Raw genomic sequence first — 20,321 nt, 5'->3', positions numbered from 1 at the left:
TTCTAGAGTTCCCCTTTGTCTCCTATTTTAAAAATTAAAACTAAAAACCAAAAAGACAAAAAGACAGTCATTCATAGCTGAGTCAGTAGTGATGAATGCCGGTTTCTGAGCGCCTACTGCCATATATCAGATACTTGTCCTTTGCTTGGTTTAGTAGGTCCTAAAGACCATCTCAGGGCAGCCATTCTCGGCTCCCATTTATGGATGAGGCTACTATGACTTACATTTAAATTAACCCATAATTCTTGTCTATGTTTAACTCTGTGACTTGGTACCTTTTCTCAGTGAAGCCTTCCCATCTTGCTTCCTCTGTGTCCGGCTTGTGACTGACTGTCCGCTTTTTCTCTTCCCAGAATTCTTATAGTCTGGCCGCCCGCCTATACTTCCTGCCTGGCTACTGGCCAATCAGCGTGTTATTAAGCTTATACGAGTGACAAATCTTTACAGTGTGTAAGAGCATTACCCCACAGCAGTCCCCCATTAGTCACTAATTAAGAAAATGCCCCATATGCTTGCCTACAGCCAGATCTTATGCAGTCATTTTATTCGCTGAGGTTCCTTCCTTTCAGATAATGCTAGTTTGTCTCAAGCTGATATACAACCTGCAAGCACAGTGGTTCACTCTTGAAGTCTCCGCACTTGGGAGGCTGAGGTGAGAATGGGACTGACTTTGAGGCCAGCCTGGGCTAGAGTGATACTTTGCTACAAAAGAAAGCTTAAAACAACAATCATATTGTTATGATTTGAATATAAAATCTAGAGCCTGACAAAATTGCTCAGCAGTAAAGTTGCTCTTGCAGAGGACCTGAGCTTGGTTCCCAGCACCCACATGATGGTCCACAACCTCCTGTAACTCTAGTTCAGGAGATCTGATCTTCTTCTGGCCTTGGCTCCCAGCACCCACATGATGGTCCACAACCCCTATAACTCCAGTTCCAGGAGATCCGATGCCTTCTTCTGGCCTCTATGGTCACCAGGCACACACATGTACATGCAAGCAAACACTCACATATGTAAAATAATTTTAAAGAAAAGGTTAGATAAGAAAGTTGTCTCCCTGCCCAACATATGAAGGCATGGTTACTTCTGTTACAGAGGAACAAAGATCTGGGTGATGCACTCAATCTGTTACACCCTTTTTAGACTCATGCCACTGAATTCTTTTAAAACCAGCATTTCTTGTCAGGGCAGGAGGAGTATCCTGCTGGAAGACCTCCCAATGTCTAATTTGGTCCCTCTAAATCTCCAGGATTTAGAGTTGCCCAAGCTAGTCTTGAACTCTCCATCCTCCTGTGTGCTAAGATTATAGACATGCACCACCACTCCTGGTTTGTGTAAACCATTTCTTTTCAAATTAATTAACAGAATAATTAACTGTGTGCCTATCTCTCTGTGTGTGGAGGTAGAAGACAACTTGCAGGAGACCGTTCTCTCCTTTCACCCTGTGGGTCTTAGGTTATCAAGCTTACTCTGAGTGTGTGTGTATGTGTGTGTCTGTGTGTGTGTGTGTCTGTGTGTCTGTGTGTTTGATGCATGTGCCTGCGCTGTATGCCCCAACACTGGGGTTGCAGGCATACACAGCCATGTTAGCTTTTAACATGGGTTCTGGGGATTCAAACTCAGGTCCCCCTGCTTGCACAGCTGCACCGCCTGTGCCGAGTCAGCTCCCCAGCCCTTCCCAGAGTGTCTAAGTGCACAGCTCATTACCGTAAAGAATATTCACATCGTTGTGCAACAGATCTCCAGAACTTGTTCACCTCGCCAAACAGAAACCCTATCCATCTCGACTGCCCGCCCCTCCTCCCCACCCCCTGGCAACCCCTGTCCTACTTTCTGTTTCCAGGAGTTTACTTTGCCGTTAATGGAGGCATATAGTATTTGTCTTTTGGTGACTGACTTGTTTCCCTTAGGAAAATGTCTTCAAAGGTCATATGTCATAGCGTGTGTCCATTTCTTTCCTTTCTGACACTGAGTATCCCATTGTGTGATGGTGGCACATTTGTTTACTCGCTCATCCCTTGATGGACACTCGGATTATGGTCTGCCTCCTGGCTATTGTGGGTAGTACTGCTGGGAACATGGTGTGAACAGGATCTGCTGGGGATCCTGGGCTCAGTGCTGTCAGATTAGATCCAGAAGTGAGACAGTTGGATCACATGCTCCTTCTGCATTTAGCTTTTACGTTTTTATTCAATACTGGTTTTCAGTCACGTCTCACTGTGTAACCAGGGTGGTCTAGACCTGAGATCTGTCTGCTTCAAACTCCTGAGTGCCGGGATGACAGACATGTGACACAGCACCCGGCTGTGCATTTAGATTTGGAAAAACTCACACACTGTTTTCCACAGCAGCTGAGAAGTTAGCACCCCATCGGAAGCACAGGAGGATTCCTGTCTTCCCTCCTTAACAGCACTTGCTATTTCCTGTTATTTTGATAGTGTCCATTCTAAAGGATGTTTGTTGTTACTTTTTTTTTAATAACACCTCAACTTTATATGTAGACTAGGTTAGTCTAGAACGTACTATATAAACCAGGATGGCCTAGAACTTGCAACAATCAAGGTTTCTGTTTGTGCCCCCTGGAGTGCTGGGATTAGAGGTGCACACTGCCATCCATGGCCTGACTGTTCGTGTTCATATTTTGTTAAATTATTATTATTATTATTATTATTATTATCGTGTATGTATTTGCATGAAATGCCAAAGTGCCTGAGTGAAAGTCAGAGGCCAATGCTAGGGAGTCGGTTCTCTCTTAGAGTGCATTCTGGGCAATAAGCCTGCTTGTTAGGCTTGCACGGTGACCATTTTTACTTGCTGAGACATCTCACCAACCCTTGGGTGTTACTTTGGAAAAAAACAACCTTTTTGTTTTGTGAAACTATCTATCAGTGCCGTGCAGTGACCAGAAAGAGCACAGAGCGGCCCTGCACCCTTTGTCTGTTCCCCTCTTTTTCTCTGAGATGGCAGCGTCCTGTAATTGTCCATGGTTAGGAGATTGGCACTGTCCCAGGCCTTGTTCAGATTTCAGTGTTGCAGGTACTCAGAGTGACCCTTTGAACAAATAGACTTGGTCACATCACGAATCTGCTTAAACTTTTCCAAGGATGTCAGTTACATCATTGTTTGAATTAGACACAACCCAAATGTTCATCAGTGGAGGAATGGCTTAATGGATGACATTGTTCTCATATAATAGGCACGGGTGCCATCCCTGAAGAGAATGCAGGTGGCATCCGATAGTAATCCTGGAGGACAAGAAATGAGAAGGAGGCTGAGGCAGGAGGATTGTGAGTTCAGAGCCATTCTGGGCTACATAGAGGTACTATCTCAGAGACAGGGAGAACTCTACAATAGCTGTATGTACTGATATGATCAGGTTTCCACAGTCTGCTCTCTTCGCCATTGGGTATAGTGGCAAGAAGAGAGGATGAGTAACACACTGGACTCAGTTTATCTTTCTCATTCCTGTGACAGAATGTTCAGCAAGGGAGGAGGTTTTTTTTTCTTGTTGTTTTTTTTGTTTGTTTGTTTTTTGAGTTGGGGTTTCATGAAGGTCAAGTTGTCCTCTAATTCTCTCTGTAGCCAGAGACAACCTTGACTGTTACTCTTCCTCCTGAGTTCTGGGATTACAGGCACATTCCACCACACCCAGCTTAGGCTCACCACGTAAGAATGAGTACAGTCAGTCTGTCCTGGAGAGTAAGGTGTCATACAAGAACCTGAAGCTGCTGATCCCATGACGTCCCCAGTCCAGAAGCAGAGAGCTGAATGCCGGTGCCCATCTGACTCTCTCCTTCCCCCCTTTTCTTCATTCCCAGCTCCCAGCTCATGGGATAGTGCTGCAGACATGCAGGAGGTACAGTAGGGAGGGGTCTTCCCTTGGCTAAACGTGTCTGCAAACATCCTCACAGACATACCCACAGGTCTGTTTCCTGGGTGATGAAGGTCAAGCATCGCAGAGAGTCTTCAGAGAGAAACAAAGTAAGATGCTCTGGTGTGGGCGTCTTCATCATTTACTGCTTTGCAGTGGGAGCTGTCAGACCCCATTACATTCCTAAATGTCACTAAGGATCCTGAAGCACTTTGGTTAATCAAGTTTTTTAGAACTTTAGCCAATCAGTGGTAGTGCATGCCTTTAATCCCAGCACTTGGAAGGCAGAGGCGGGTGGATCTCTGAGAGTTCAAAGCCAGCATGTTCTACAGAGCGAGTTCCAGGACAGACTCTAAAGCTACAGAGAAACCCTGTCTCAAAAAAGCCAAAAACAACAACCAACAACAACAACAATAAAAAAAAAATAAAAATGAAAGTTAGCCAGAGGATGGTAAGATAGTTCAGCAGGTAAAGGCCCTTGACACCAAGTCTGATGTTCCCAGAAACACATCCCATATGGTAGAAGGAGAAAATCAACTCCCTCAAGTTTTCCTCCATTTTTCATATACACACCCTAGAATATATGATCCATAAACACATGCAAACAAATAAAATGTAAAAAAAAGTTAAAATTTTTAATATATATTAATTTATTTAAAAATTATATTAGCTTGACATGGTGGTACATACCTTTAATTCTAGTATTTGAGAGGCATAGGTAAGTGGATTTCTCTGAATTTATGGCCAGCCTGGCCTACATAATGAGTTTAGTTTAGCCATGGCTACATAGTGAAACCCTGTCTCAAAAAAATCATATGAACCAAGCATATGTTAATAAATGATACAGCTAGGCCTGATGTGGTGGCATACACCTTTAACTCCAGCACTTGGGGAGGCAGATGGATCTCTGAGTTCAAGCCCAACCCGATTCACATTGAAAAAAAATTTTTTTAATATTTATTTTATTTATTATGTATACAATATTCTGTCTGTGTGTATGCCTGGTGACCAGAAGAGGGCACCAGACTCCATTACAGATGGTTGTGAGCCACCATGTGGTTGCTGGGAATTGAACTCAGGACCTTTGGAAGAACAGGCAATGCTCTTAACCTCTGAGCCATCTCTCCAGCCCCCACATTGAAAAATTTTGCCAGTCAGAATAACATAGATTTTCTCAAGACAAAACAACATAAATAAATCAAACAAATAAATAATGTAATATTAACCTCTGAGCCCTTGCTCCAGCCCGTAAATGATATAGTCTTCTAAAACTCATATTTCCCCAAATAAATCAGCAGGGAGAAGAGCTATGTTTTACTTTTTTGTTTGTTTGATAATAGAAAACATCTTGATTTTTATATTATCTTTTATATCAATCTACCATACTGTTTTTTGGTTGCTGTTGATTTTTTTTTTTTGAGACAAGGTTTCTCTGTAGCTTTGGTGCCTGTCCCAGAACTAGCTCTTGTAGACCAGGCTAGCCTCGAATTCACAGAGATCCGCCTGCCTCTGCCTCCCAAGTGCTGGGATTAGAGGCATGCGCCACCACTGCCTGGCAATTTTTTTTTTAAAGATAGGATCCCACTTTGTAGCCCAAATTGGCCTGAACTAAAGTCAATCTCGCTGTTTCAGGCTCTCAAGTGCTGGTATTACAGACCAGCAGCTGGTGCAACAGAATATATTGTTTTGGTTGAAGTGTGTGAAGAAAATTCAGTGTCACTAACAGATGTTGGAGGAGAAGACAGCTGTGTTTTATTAGTGTTTGTGGAACCCTTCTTTGATAGGACAGCAGCAATAAACAAGAAGCCATTTCTTAATGGTTAGCTACATTTTAGTCTGAGTAATAGAAACTCATTCCCTTAGACTAAAACTGTATCTTCTGAAGGCCTCAGGAGGGAGATCACAGATTCAAGGCCATTCTGGGTTGCACAACAAGGCTGTCTTAAAAGGCAAACAAACAGGCACTGATTCTTCAGCAGCTGGGGTTGTAATTCAGTGGTGGAGTGCTTGCCTAGTGTATGCAGGGCTTTGAGCCATGTGCAGATTGCAAACAAACCCAACCCAAGTCCACAAACCTATTGTCTGTCTAGTCTTTGAAGGAGATTTAGCAAAGGAAAGAGAGTGTTGGCTTCAAGGTGATAAATTCCAGAGAAGTATATAGGAAGTATACAGGGCGGAGAGAGTGAATGAAAGGTAAGGGTTGTTCTAGTAAGCATGTTTATAATGTCCTCTCCATCCCTCTCCGTCACTCTTCCATTACAACATACTGGACAAAATGTCACGAAGAGAAAATCCTGCCCAGTGTTGTGGCACATAGGAGTAGTTCACAGGCAGGCATGGTGACTCATGTTTGCAATCCCAACTCTTGAAAGGAGGGGGCTGGGGGGACTGCTGCAAGTTGAGGCCAGTCTAGCCCATACAGTAAATTCTAGGTAAGCCTGGGCTACAGTATAAAATCTTGTTTAAAAAAATATGTTTGGAAGAAAATGGTGATGGATGGATGGATGGATGGATGGATGGATGGATGGGTGTGTGGATGGATGGGTGGATGGGTGTGTGGATGGATGGGTGGATGAGTGGGTGGGTGGAAGGATGGATGGATGGGTGGATGGATGGATGGATGGATGGATGAATGGGTGGATGAATGGATGGGTGGAAGGATGGATGGATGGATGGATGGATGGATGGATGGATGGATGGATGGATGGGAAGAGAAACATGCTGATTGCAACCACAGGCACTACTACAAAAGAGGATCATGACCAGAGCCTACTCAAAGGCCTCAGGACCATGAGACAAGGAATGTCACTCCACAGACTAAGTTTGGGAGTGCTTTGTTACATAGCAGGAACTGAAACATTTACAGGCTACATCCTTCCCTTGAGAGGCCCTCCTGTGTAGTTACCCAAGAACATCTACCTGAACTTCCTATATTTTCCAAGGTTCTTTTGCACAAAACGCCACTATTGGCCAAGAGCTCAGTTGTTAGGATGTTACTTAGCATTCAGGAAACCTTGGGTTTGCTTACCACTGATGGTTGTGGTGGTGTGCACCTGTCTGTAATCTTAGTACTCAAGAGGATCAGAAGTTGAAGGTCAGCTTTGGCTATCCATGAGTTCAAGACTAACCTGAGCTACAGAAGACCCTTTCTCAAAATATATAGAAAATAATAAGTATCAAAGTTGCTAGACTTGATGACACATTTAGGAGACTGAGACAGGAAGAACATAGATTCTCAAAAGAACTAGTGCTTTTGGGTATGTGTGTGCTGTATGTGCATCCAGACATGCACACAGCATGACAGGCCTGGCCGTGGTACTGGAGGATGAGCGGCATCCATCTTCTCTCTAGGCAGGCGCTCATCAGAGGTCACCAAACCAAACTGGGGCCTCATTTATCTCTTCAGCTCCCCACTAAGGGAGCTCTTTATCAGCTACCCAGTCTGTAATCTAAATGTCCACACCAAAGAGTCTCTCTTCAGATCTCTTGGCCTTGAGAGTGGCCACTAGCTCCTTATCCCTTTGTTTTGTTCTGTGTTGACTTCCTGCAGGGTTATCAAAGAAGCCTTTGGTTTTTCTGTCTCTTATTATCTGCCCAATGGGGTTTCAAAAGGCTGGCCCTCTCAGCACCTCTCAGCCTGGCTGTATCTTACCCTGCAGGCACAGATTTGAAGCCAGATAGGCACCTCAGCTAGAGAAGGCAGAGACCAACCAAAGGAAAAATTTCACCCAAGTCTGAGGTGGTGAATCAATGAGCTTATTGTTTTTGTTTGTTTGTTTTACAGGGGAGTGACTTTGCAGCTGGCAGCCGCCTTTTCAGGAGTCCCATCCTAGCTGATGTGGGAGGTCCTTCTGTCTCTGTGTTGTTTTTCTTGATTAATGAATAAACTGCCTTGGCCTATTGATAGGGCAGAACTTAGGTAGGCGGGGAAAACTAAATGGCATGCTGGGAGGGGTGGAGTCGGGGAAGCCCTGAATCCACAGCGGGAGGTAGGCATGCTGAAACTTTGCTGGTAGGCCACAACCTCGTGGTGATATACAGATTAATAGAAATGGGTTAAATTAAGATGTAAGAGTTAGCCAATAAGAAGCTAGAGCTAATGGCCCAAGCAGTGATTTAATTAATATAGTTTTCTGTGTTTTCGGGTCAAAGCTAGCCAGGCCTGCGGAAACGAGCAAGTGGCCTCCCTTAACATGGATCAGGAAAGTTGCTGCATGGGAGCTGCCTGTGCATCTTGCAGCTGAACAAAGGAAGACTCACCTGCCAGCAATTGTTTACCTTTTAGGTAACCTCAAGGAGGGCCTCGCTAGTGAGTCTCTCTTCCAAGTGGCTTGTGAGTTTGAGAGACTCAGAGAAGAATGTCTCAGTTTAGGGGAAACTGGTGCATAGCTGTTCCCACCACCTGCCTGAGCGCTCACCAAGCCTGCCTGAGAGTCACTGACTTCTCCAGGGATAGATATCACGGGGAAGGCCTTGCAGTCATGCTGGCCGACATGAAGATATTCTAAAAGGACATTCCGCCCCTCTCTTCTCCTGTCAGAGTATTGAGACAATGGACCTCCCAATTAGAATTTTACCCAGGAGTCTTTTATGTGGGAAGCAAAAGGCGGCATCCCTGGAACCAGCCAAGAGAGGGAACGTCTCCCTTCAGAAATTCTCCACAGTTCCAACACTGTCAGGTTACCTTGCAGTAGAGGCTGTTGTCAAGAGGATGATGGGTCACTGACTGCCAGGATCTTTCCTAGACATGTATTCCTCTTGCCCTCTACACTTCAACTTCTTGTCAGGACCCTGAAGGTGAACTGGAGGCTGGGAGTGGGGAGGGTATATGCCACTCAACTACTTTGTTCCTCTTCCCAGTGTGGTCATATTGAATAAATCTCTTTCTCAGTCTTTTTCACTGTGATTTGTCTACTTAAATGGCCTGTTGAGTATGGATGGCTGAGTCTAGTTCATTAGAGCTTCTAGAGCCCAGCCTCTGACCCTGAAATCTCCGATGACAGGATCTAAATCTCAGGTGTGTAGACACTCTTAAATTAGGGAAAGTGGCTGGTCCAGGTGACACACACTTTTAATCCCAGGACTGGAAAAGCAGGCTAGCCTGGGCTACAAAGTGAGAGTTTGTCTCAAAAGCAAACAGACGAACAAAACCAGCATGTGTAGGGAAGTGGACCAAGCCCTGAAAGACCCACAGGAAGGACCCCAGCGTCTCAGAACCATGGGAATGGCAGCACCTTCCTCTGGCCGAGTGTGGATGTTGACTGGGCAGAAAGTATCAAGGTTCGTCCTCTGGGGACTGCAGCCTGGAACTGCTCCCCTACAAGGACCCCTCCACCCCCAAGGTCAGCTTCTTAGTCAGACTGAGTTTCTGCGTTGCTGATGCATCATCTCAGAGGGCCGTGGACTTCTTTGGAGACAGGGCAGCATGACTTGGCAGCATGGCTTGGAGGGCCACTTTGGTTGGCGCAGTAGACAGAATTCCCCCGCTCTGCCTGCTTCATCCTGCTCCTCTTGAACACCCATCTCCCTCCTATCAGAGCTGGTCTTTCCTCGTGAAGACTGGCTGCAGCTCCATCCTATGCCTGCCTCCCCTCTCCCACCCCATGCAAACCCCAAAGAGGCCAATTTGCATAGCATTTTGCCTATGTTTGCATGATGTCTCCTCACCTCTTTTGAACTGGTTGGGGGCTCCCTGGATTCTGGCTCCAAGGAGCTTGGCACCTCCTTGAAGGCAGAAGGACAAGTTTAAGAAGCGGTGGGGTTCCCTTGCAGGCCCTTAGGTCAGGGTGGGAGAATATCCTGAGGCAAGCAAATTTGTTTGGACACACACACACACACACACACACACACACACACACACACCCTTTGGAAGGTCTAGCCTTCTAAGTGTGAGGAAGACTGTGAAGTGACAGGCCAATGTAAGCATGGCGAGCATGTCTCTGCAGGTCTTGCCCTTCACCCCATCCCCTCTGCCTTGCTAAAATAAATAAATAAAACCAAACTAACCATTAGATTACATTCCTAAAGCTAGCCGTCTAGGTGTTTTCCCCTTATTTGGCTACTTCCTCCTTCTGAGGCTAACCACTATGGTCCAAGTTATCAAAGTATTGAAGTCTAGCAATCAACTTTGGCTCACCTAATTAACATGCTCAATAAAAATTAAACACCTCATCCTAACATGGGGTTTCCCCTTCCCCCTTTATAAAAACCACCATTTGCCTATGGGCCTTGTCTGTCTTCTCTCTATCCAATGGCAGTCCTTTGTCTCCCCCCCCCCACCCGGACAAATATCCCTTTCCCCTCTTCCTTATTCCCTTCCCCTTCTCCCTTTTCCTCTATCTCCTATCTTTGTCTCCTATTCCCTGCTCTTTGTCTGGGGGCAAATCTCCTTTGTGCTGAGAACTAGGTCTTGGGGGTCCTGAGTCAGTACCATATCTTTCAATCAGATCCAGGTGGATGAGCCTGACATCAGTAGGAATGCCAGAGGGATCGATAGAGATGAATACTTTGCATTGGTATAGATCTTGGTCTATTGATACAAATTTAAGGTCGATCTTGTCACACTGTGCACATGTATTTCTGCTCTTGTTTAAGGTATTGTGTTTGTGCAGCCCATTTAAAAAAGTAATGTATAGTTAAGAAATACAGATTAATAGTCACTGTAATAATAAAACTTTTAAGTACATTAGTTAGGCTTTCTAGATATACAGAGATATATTTCAGTTAGATAATCATCAAATCATCAAAGACCTACAGAATATGGCATTTAAAATGTTTTAAGGACTCAGACTTTTCTCAGCAGTGAGACATGTCTGCTTCTGGCAGTACCAATTACTTCAGAAAGATTGGTGGGCATTGAAGAAATTTGTTGTGGAATTTTCCATTATTGTGACAAGGCCAGCAATTTGGGCAAGAAATTGCTCTTTCCTGGACTGCTTTATGGCATGTTTATAAATTGGACATGCAGGACCCACAGAAAAATGACTGCTGAACTTGTCTAAAGAAGGTGAGATGGTCCTTCAGGTTCCTGCTTCATGAAAGAGTCTGCCAGACATTCTGCAGAACACAGAAAAAGTGACTGATAAACTGCCAAAATAGGCAAAACAGTCTTTCAAATTTCCTGCTTCATGGAAAAGTCTGACAGATATTATAGGTTTGTAGGCTGAAGATGGATGCCAACAATACAGAAGAACTTTGAATGACTGTCCAGGCAAAGAGATGTCTCTGTCAATTCTAGAGTTTTGGAAGTTGCTTACAATGCACTTCCTGTTTACTTAGGTAATATTATATCCTTCTGATGTCTTTGATGGAATTGATGACAGATAGTTATAGTTTTTCTTAGTTATGATAAAAGACAAATTAAATATGAAACTTTAGACTTAAAAAGAAATATTGTAACTGTAATTCTTGCTTGTTACCTGTTTTGTTATATGTAAATTTACTATGTTAAAGTTAAAACCTTTCTTTTTGTTTAGACAGAAAAGGGAAGATGATGTGGGATGCCCCTCTACCTGCTATGAATATGTTTTATTGCCATTTGTTAATAAAGAAGCTGCTTTGGCCTATGGCAGGGCAGAAGATAGATAGGTGGGAAAACTAAACTGAAGGCAGGAAGAAAAAAAGGTGGAGTCAGAATGATGCCATATAGCTGCCAAGAAGAAAGATGCCAGAACCTTATGGGTAGGCCACAGACTCATGATGATACACAGATTAATATAAATGGGTTAATTTAAGATGTAAGCGCTAGCTAGGAATACACCTAAGCTATTAGCCAAACAGTGTTGTAATTAATATAGTTTGGGTGTGATTGTTCGGACTGGGAGTCTGGGAAACAAACAAGCAGTCTCCGTTTACAAGAATCATCATTGCCTCATCCTAGAACCTGAAACCCATGTTGGTGTGCACTAAAAACCATGTTGGTATGAAGTTTAGTCTGCTGATCTTTCTTACGGGAGTGTGAGTGAGGGGTTACCTAAAGGAATATGGATGATTCAGAGGCAGTTACAGTGTCAAAAAGTCCACCCCAGCATGGGTGACTCACAAGTGACATCACAGGAACTGGCTTCCTGAGTTAGGACAGCTTCATCCTTTGGCTATTTTTGTTTATGTAAGTTTAGGGAAAGACCTTGTGGGTCTTATTTCTGGAATTTCCTGCAACTTTTAAATTTCTTTCCTTTCCTGAACCTTGTATTGAAGGAATCCCGAATGGTTTGCCCCCTGGCAGCACCCAGTACACAAGGCCACGTTTGGGATTAAAAACTGATAAGGGACTCAGAATCCTGAGTATAACTTGACCCTGAGCAGCTTATCCTGGAGATTCCCTGGCCCCTTTAAGAGAGGCTTGAATATCAAATAACACCTCCCCAAAACAAGAACAATCCCAAATAACACCTCCCCCCAAAACAACATACCAAATAACACTCCCCCCGCCCCCCCCCCCCCCCCCCCCGCAAAGAAGAAAACAAAACAAAACCAAAACAACAACAAAAACTAAAACACTTCCAAACCAAAACAGGAAAAGCAAAAGCTAGGCATAGTGGTGCACACCTTTGATCCTAGGCAGGCAGACAGTGGGTAGTGTTATGATCTGTCTTGTCAACTAGGTTCCCTGTCCCCTTAAAAAACAAACCCCGCCCACTCCCCCTTCTGCCAAGGCAAGTGGATCTTCTTCTCCTCCAGCCTGTATGTTCTCTCTCTTTCTGTCTCTCTCTCTCTCTCTCTCTCTCTACTCCCTTCCCCTTCCCTTCCATAACCCACTAAATAAACTCTATACCTAAACTCTCTCTGCATAGCGTATCTGCCTGTCTCTCACCTGCCTTGGTCTCCCACCTGCCAAGGGAACCCACCAAGGCCTCTGGGGACTCGCCGGGTCACCTGCCATGGCCCCTCGTGGGACCGGCTGCCCCTTGTGGGACTGCTGCCACTGGCCTTCTGCCCCTACCCCCTCCATGCCATATCCAAAAAGAATAACAGGTAGATTTCTGTGAGCTTGAGAAAAACAGAAAACAAGTAAGGTCTGAGTGGGAAATGCCAGGCCTGAGTCCGGGTTTAAATTCAGGTTATCAGACAGGACTTGGTGGTGAGAGTGGCCAACGTTTCCCACAATACCAGGTCCCAGAGAGACAAAGGGACAGAGAGGGTGTTGTGTGGTATGGGTATCTGTAGTGTTACAGCTTTGAGGGGAAAGGTATCCTGCCAGCTAAGGAATACCACAGAGTCACAGCACACAACAAACCTCACACAAGAGATTTATTGGGAAAGATACAAGAGGCGGCTGCCTCTGTTCAGAGGCGTAGTGGCAGGGAACTGAGTGAGAGACAGGTTTATAGAGGGTTTCTTGGGCGTGGAGTTTTCCAGGGTGGGGATTGGTAGGATTTCAAGTGCTGAGTTTAGTGGGGTTTTTAACCCAAAAGTGGCCTTTTACCCTACAGTATGCTGTTTTTATCTAAGTTGTTCTATTTACCAGTAAAGACTCATGAGTCAGATATTAGGATGAAAACCTGCTTGATCAGGGAAGAGAGGCAACCAGCTAACCTTCCTTTTTGAGTGGAGACCCAGCAAGAAAGCCTCTCTCCTTCTGTCTCAAGCCAAAGGGGCCATGAATCTCTAAGTCCCTCCCTACTCCTTCCTGTGCATCTCTCTATCAATATCCCTGGCTCCTCCTTATTCCTGTCAGCTAGTTGCTGGCTCCATCCCTTGATTCAAGTTCAATTTTATTAACACAGTCTCAGAGTTCCAGTGCGATCAAATATGATCAAATATCTCGCAGCAGCGGTGTCTTCCACCGCTCTTTGCCCAAGTCTCAGCTCTTGGTAAGACACTCTGACAACCTTGTCCCTGTCTGGCCATCCTGGGTCCTGAGTCATCTCTGCTTGTCCCGTTTCAAGAGCAGTGGTTTTACCATGCCCAACTTCTTGAACATCTTTCCTGAAAGGACCTATATTGGCCCAAGACACCCAAAACCAAACTTTCAGCACAGAGGAGATTTATTTGCCCCAGAGGGACGAAGGGCAGGGAATAAGAGACAAAGAGAAGAGACAGAGGACTAGGGAGAAGGGGAACAGAACAAGGAAAGGAAGCAGAGGTATCTGTCCCAGAGGGACAAAGGATTGCCTCTGGATAGAGAGAAGACAGACAAGGCCCACAGGCAAATGGTGGTTTAGAAAGGTAAAAGGAGAAACCCCATGTTAGGAAGACGTGCTTAATTTTTATTGGGCATGTTAATTAGGACAGCCAAAGGAGGATTTTGATTGCTGGACTTCAGTACTTAGATAGTTGAAGCTTGGTAGTCAGCCACAAGAGGAGGAAGTAGCCAAATAAGGGAAGAGTCCCTGCTGGCTGGCTTTAAGAATGTAATCCAATGGGTTTTAGCAAGGCGCAGAGGGGATGGGGGAGAAGAGTAAGGCCTACCAGAGCCACGTTTGCCATGCTCACGCCTGTCAGAGCCCCTTCACTTCCTGATCTCAAAGTTCATACTGAGCCTCCTAGCAATTTATTTTTTTCTAGTTTTGTCTTGGAGTCTGAGCTCAGCTTTTATCCTCTCTCCAGGAAATCCCCAGTGCAAGAGGGTGGAATTCCTGGTGGTGGATCATGGCAGAGACTGCTGGGCAAAGCATTTTATTCTTATAGCTCCGGGAGGGAAGAGGGATACCTTAAGGGTGCAAAAGTTTACTTCTCATTGCTGTGGTAAAGACTTTCAAAGGGTAGGATCTGTCTGTCTTACGCACCCCAGTGACAGTCCATCTTTAAGGAACGCCAAGGTAGGATCTCAAGCAAGACAGGAGCCCAGCTGAAGCAGACCATGGAGAAATGCTGCTTACTGGTTTGCTCTCCATGGCGCACATAGCTTGATTTACTCTCTATTATTTTATATGTATGGATGTGTTTTGTCTCTGTACCACATTGAATCTCCTGAAAATGGAGTTCTCAGATAATAATCAGCCACCATGTGGGTACTGGGAACCTTGGGCCTCTGGAAGAGTAGCCATTATTTTAATCATTGAGCCATTTCTCCAGCCTCTCAGCTTACTTTTTTTTTTTTTTAATACAACCCAAGACCACATGCCCAGGGGTGGTACCGCCCACATTGGGCTGGGTCCTCCCACATCAATCATTAATCAAGGAAATGCCCCCATGGGCTTGCCTACCAGGCCAGTCTGGTAGAGGCATTTTCTCTGTTGAGACTCCCTTTTTCCAGAGGACTGTAGCTCAGCCAAGTTGACTAAACACTAAACAGCACATTCAAAGATAGCACGGTGCTAAAGAGACAGTGGGGAGATGGACCGGTGAGCAAAGCCTTTTGAGGGCCCAAAGTGTTATCCGATCAGGTTTTCCTGAGCTCTGATTGGTGAGTTTACAACAAGCAGCTGAATCATGTAGGGTCACGGTGTCACTGAGAGGAATCTCCAGCTTATCTGCCTGTGCAGTCTATGTAGGGTGTGAGGTCAGCAGGGCGGGTCCCTTAGCTTGCATCTGTTTGCCTCTCAGGGAAGTGACTAGTGGGAAGAAGTTATAGAAGCCACTCTGAGAATGTAGCTGGGAGGAGACGGAGAAGCAGAAACGGTAGTGAAGCTGGTGAGTGAGTCCAACTGCTGTTCAAATGGGCAACATGACAAGATCGCCACCTTCCCCCTGCTCCTGGGCCAATGTGTGCCTCAAGGAAGTGTTATCTATACAGACGGGGCAAAAAGAAGAGAAGGAAGAGGAGGAAGAGGAAGAAGCAAAGAAAGAAAAGAAAAAAAAGTAATAAGCAAAATTCCCCGCTCTCTAGCAGACGAGGCACTCGACTCGGTGATTTACGATGCCTGCCGCCTAATAGCCCTGGCGCCTCACCCCAAATGGCCAGGCCTCGTTGGGAGAAGTAGTGTTAGAAGATTTACTACCTCAGGGTATATTGTTGGAGAAATGGAGAAAGGCCCTGCTCTGGCCAGTTTTCGTAACTGGGGAGCCTGGGGAAGTCCCTAGGTACACGTGGGGGGGACTGGAGTGAGCCCCGGGCTGGCGAGCCAAGATCTTCCCCTTTCATGACACTGTGTGTGCTGGTGGGAGCGGTGGGGGCTTCTGAACTCCTGTTTGAGGCTTCCGTTCTAGTCTTAGTGTCCAGGAGGCCTAGGCTCACTGCAAGAGCAGACAAGGGCGTTGTTTTTACAGACTCTTACTTTCTTTATTTCCTTTTGGGAAAGCAAAACTAAAACCAATCAAACAAAAAGACCGCATAGCTGGCTGACATTATCTCACTGCCCAGGGTGAGCAGTGATCCCATTTTCCCTGCCTCCCTGTCTCTTCTATTTCCCCTAGGACTGGGGTATGTCCTTGCCCCACTGGTATCTGCTTTACGGGAGCAAGACCCAGCTTCCATCTAAGGCATAGGAGAACTCTGATAGGCAGGCCTTCTAGCCTCGCCTTGCATCCCTCCCATGGCAGTGCCCCTTAGAGACTACAAAATGATTAATAGAGCAGGCTTTGGATACAGGTCTAAGAGATAGTGGCCAAGAGAGGATGGAGGGATTTGATAGTAATCTGGAACTGGTCGGGAAGACATTATGCCATTGGTCCCACAGCTGTGAGAGCTTCTTAGGGTGCTGCCAACTCACAAGATGAGTTCCAGGGAGGCAGGTTCCGGCTCAAGGACTTCCTTCTAGAACAAGCTTCATGAGGCACTGATGAGTTCCTTGCCACTGGACTAATACAAGACAGAGCAGTCTGTTAGGGCTATGGATGCTTCCAGAAAACCTTAGGTGTACAGAGAGTAAATGGGAAGGGTGTCTCTTCCTAACCTTGCCTGACTAAAAGGCCTGGGGCAGGTGGCATTCTTTACCACCCTTCCCTTCAGGAGCAGGCCTCTCCCCTGTCTTGTCAGTCAGCCTCGTTTCTGTCCTACATCAATTGACTTGTTTTCCCAGTCAGGTGAAGGCAGAAATGACCGGCTAAGAAGGCCTCATACCATCCATCTGGAGCATCCTGCATTTCTCCCAGGCTCTTCAAGGTAGAGCTGCATCTTCCTTTGACCTTTTGGACCCAGGTAGATGAGGACCGGCCTTTCTCAGGCTCTAGATTCGAGTCGGGTAAAAAACAGAGTTCAAAACGGAGAACCTCCCCTTTCAGGGAGCTCTGTTTTACAGCAGGGCTAAGGAAGGCCAGGTTGTTCCACCGACAAGGCACTGAGAGCCCACTGGAGTTGGTGACCCTGCGTGGGGTGGGGGTAGGGTGCTTGGAGGGATCTTCCTGAGTTCTGGGATCCCATGGGTCTGTCCACACTTAGTGTGAAGCATCTGAGGCCTATTCAAATGAGCTGCAAATAAACCTTGCTCAGGCTCAGCCTGTCCCTGCCCCCACAGGTCCAGTGGGTCCAGAGGAGGCCCGTCTGCACAGTCATCCTCAAAAGACCGCCCTTCCCTTTCACACCTCGGCTTTCCCATCCAAATCAAATACGATTTCTCATGTGGACTGAGGTCTAGGGAGGCCAGAGAAAGGAGGAAGCAATCTTCAGCTCTGTGGTACTCAGCCTCAGGTCCAAGGGTGACAGATTTTATTCTAATAAAGTACGACAGCACCTTCCTGCCTTTGGTCCTTACCCACAGCTCCGCACAATGTTAGTGGTAAAATGCTCTTCTCTGAAAAAGTTGAAACAACTGCTAGGTAATTACTGTGAAATGCTAATAATATAGAAATGAGCTTCATATTGGCATCTCTATTGCCTATTTTATGACAGATATAGCACTTTACATGAGAGTAATTTAGTTTTTTTCTTTACATGAAAGAAAGTAATTTGCAATTTCCTGTTGTACACCTGTAGCCTGAGCTGCAAGCACATACTTGTCATTGCTAATTCCTAATGGTTTCTCCTTCATGATATCCACCCCCTCCTTTTTTTTTTTTTTTTTTTTTTTTTTTAGATAAGTCCTATTGTAGCCCAGGAACAATATACTGTAGTATATATGTGCAAATGATTTTGTGATTCTCATTCTGCCTCTACCTCCCAAATGTCATCAAGATCAAGGGTGTATATAACCATGCCTGGCTTGGATTCCTGGACTTAAACAAAGAATTCTAAATAAAGAACAACAGCACAGTGAGGGCAGATGCAAAGGAATATAACCTTTAAAAAAAAATCACAAATAGAAACAAAAGAAAGCCAGGCAGTGGTGGTGGTGATGTTGGTGGTGCACACCTTTAATCCCACCACTCAGGAGGCAGAGGCAGGTGGATCTCTGTGTATTCCAGGTCAGCCTTGTCTACAAGAGCTAGTTCCAGAATAGCTAGGACTGTTACACAGGGAAACCCTGTCTCAGAAAACCAAAAAAGAAGAAAAAAAAAGAAAAAAGAAACCAGAAAACGCACAATAAGACACACAGAGAGCAAAAAAGAAACATATTTTAACTGCTTTAATCTCTTACTTTCTGTGTTAACAGGGTTTTATTTGTGTTAAATCTTGAGGAAAAATTGAGGTTGCAGGCATAGCAGGGTGGAAGAGCACAGACTAGCATGTGTCAAGGTTCATCTTGATCATCAACTTAATTGCACTGAGACACAGTCCAGATGTTAGGGAAACACCTCAGCATGTGTCAGTGACAGGTTCTCCAGACATGGTGATTAACTCAGGAAGACACCACAGGGAGAAGGCCAGGCAGAATCAGAGAGAGAAATGGAGACTGCAGAGCACAGGCGTTCTTTTTGTGCTTCCTGACAAGCACGGGACTAAGCCCTTCTCCTCACCACACCCTGCCCCACCTTCTGATCGGAAACCCTTCAAACTGTGAGCCAAAATTGCACTTCTAGATTAAGTTGTTTTGCTCACATATTTTGTCACTGACACAGACAAACAAAAAACACCCAACAACTGTTGCAAGATCACATTGTGAACCCCAAGTTTGCATTTGCATTAATTGAATAAAATTAACTTTGGGGTCATGAGGCAGAGTTAGCAACTATTTGACGGAAAGTAATCATAGAGCATCAGAGGGCATCCGAGAGAGATAGAGAGACACACTGGAAGTAGTCGGCAGGGATTTGAAGTGTTTTTCTTTTATATATACTTTGGTGAAATAGGAGGATGGTCCTTTTTGGAGACACTAGCAAGGAGAGAGGATTAGCTAGTTCCAACTCTGCCTCTTTGAGATAGTAGGTTTTCACCCCAGCCTTTGACTCTCCAATCTTATTTATAAATAAAACAATAGAGATTTTGTTAAAGTTACCTTTAGTAGCAGCAACAGGGCCAGTGCCTGCTGGAACAGAGTTCCTGTCATTGTTAGAGAAGCAGGCTAGAAATAGCAGTAGATTAAGGTGCAGCCACTGGACTGAAGCTAAAACAACAGATGGCGCAGTGGTTAAAAGCACTTGCAAAGAACTTTTAAAAGTTCTTGCAAAGATCTTGGGCTTGGTTGCTAGTACCCACGTGGTAGCTCATAGCTGTTTATAACTTCAGTTCCAGGAGGAACCCAACACTCTTCTTCTAACTTTGTAGGCACTAGGCCTGCATATGAGGTGTATATACATACATGAAGGCAAAGCACACATACACAAAGAATAAAAACAAATCTTTTTTTTTTTAAGTTCCAGGCTAGTTAGGGCCACATAGTGAGTCTGAAGCTATTTAGTAAGTGTAATGGTTTAGATAAAAGAGTACTGTTCCCCGAGGGGCAGCAGCGGGCCATGAGGGGCAGCCTGATCCTACCATCTGAGGCCTCTGTGGGTCCTAGGCAGGTGAGAGACCTTGGTTGGGTAGCAGGGCAGCCAGTCCCATGAGGAGCCACGGCGGGTGGAAAACGGATAGGCACACCATGCAGAGAGAGGGTTTGGGTATAGTTTATTCAGTGGGTTATGGAAGGGAAGGGAAGAGAGGGAGGGAGAGAGAGAAAGAGAGAGAGAGAGAGAGAGAGAGAGAGAGAGAGAGAGCACGCAAGAGAGAAACAGAGTGGGGGAGGAGGTTGCACTCACCTCTCTCAAAGAGAGACAGGGAAAGAGAGAGAGGGAAGGAAGATCTGCTTGCCTTCGTGGAAGAGGTGAGAGGCCAGGACTTGTCTCTTAAAGGGACAGGACAAGTCAGTAGCAGGTCATAACAGTAAGATCTTGTCTCAAAAAAACAACATAATAAATAGATAAATGTAAGTTTTAGCTCATTACTGTCTTTTAAAATATTTTTTGTTTTATGTTCATTGATGTTTTGCCTGCATATATGTGTGAGGGTGTTGGGTTCTCTGGAACTGAAGTTACAGACAGTTGTGAGCTGCCTTGTGGGTGCTGGGAATTGAACCCTGGTCCTCTGGAAGAGCAGTCAATGCTCTTAACCACTGGGTCATCTCTCCAGCCCCTCATTGTTGTCTTTGTCTGTTTCTGTTGCTGCAATTAAGTTACTATAGACTTGGTAATTTACAAATGATGTGGGAGTCCCCTCTGTGTGCTGTGAGTACCATTAATGAATAAAGAAACTGCCTTGGCCTGTTGATAGGGC

The 20,321-nt window shown here is 45.3% G+C and overlaps 1 long non-coding RNA gene across 2 annotated transcripts; it reads left to right on the top strand.

Moving 5' to 3' along the window:
- Positions 1-15,357: 15,357 nt before the first annotated feature.
- Positions 15,358-17,428, top strand: LOC125388860 (uncharacterized). Of its 2 annotated transcripts, none has more exons than XR_015001651.2 (3): positions 15,358-15,445; positions 16,774-16,856; positions 17,209-17,428. It is a non-coding gene; the product is annotated as an uncharacterized LOC125388860 (long non-coding RNA). The 2 variants fall into 2 exon arrangements; XR_015737623.1 differs by having other exon boundaries at positions 15,373-15,613.
- The last annotated feature ends 2,893 nt before the right edge of the window (positions 17,429-20,321 follow it).

The sequence above is a fragment of the Myodes glareolus genome, chromosome 4, assembly GCF_982192425.1.
Source record: "Myodes glareolus chromosome 4, mMyoGla1.1, whole genome shotgun sequence".
NCBI lineage: Eukaryota > Metazoa > Chordata > Mammalia > Rodentia > Cricetidae > Myodes > Myodes glareolus.
This window is presented reverse-complemented; position numbering and strand designations above follow the sequence as displayed.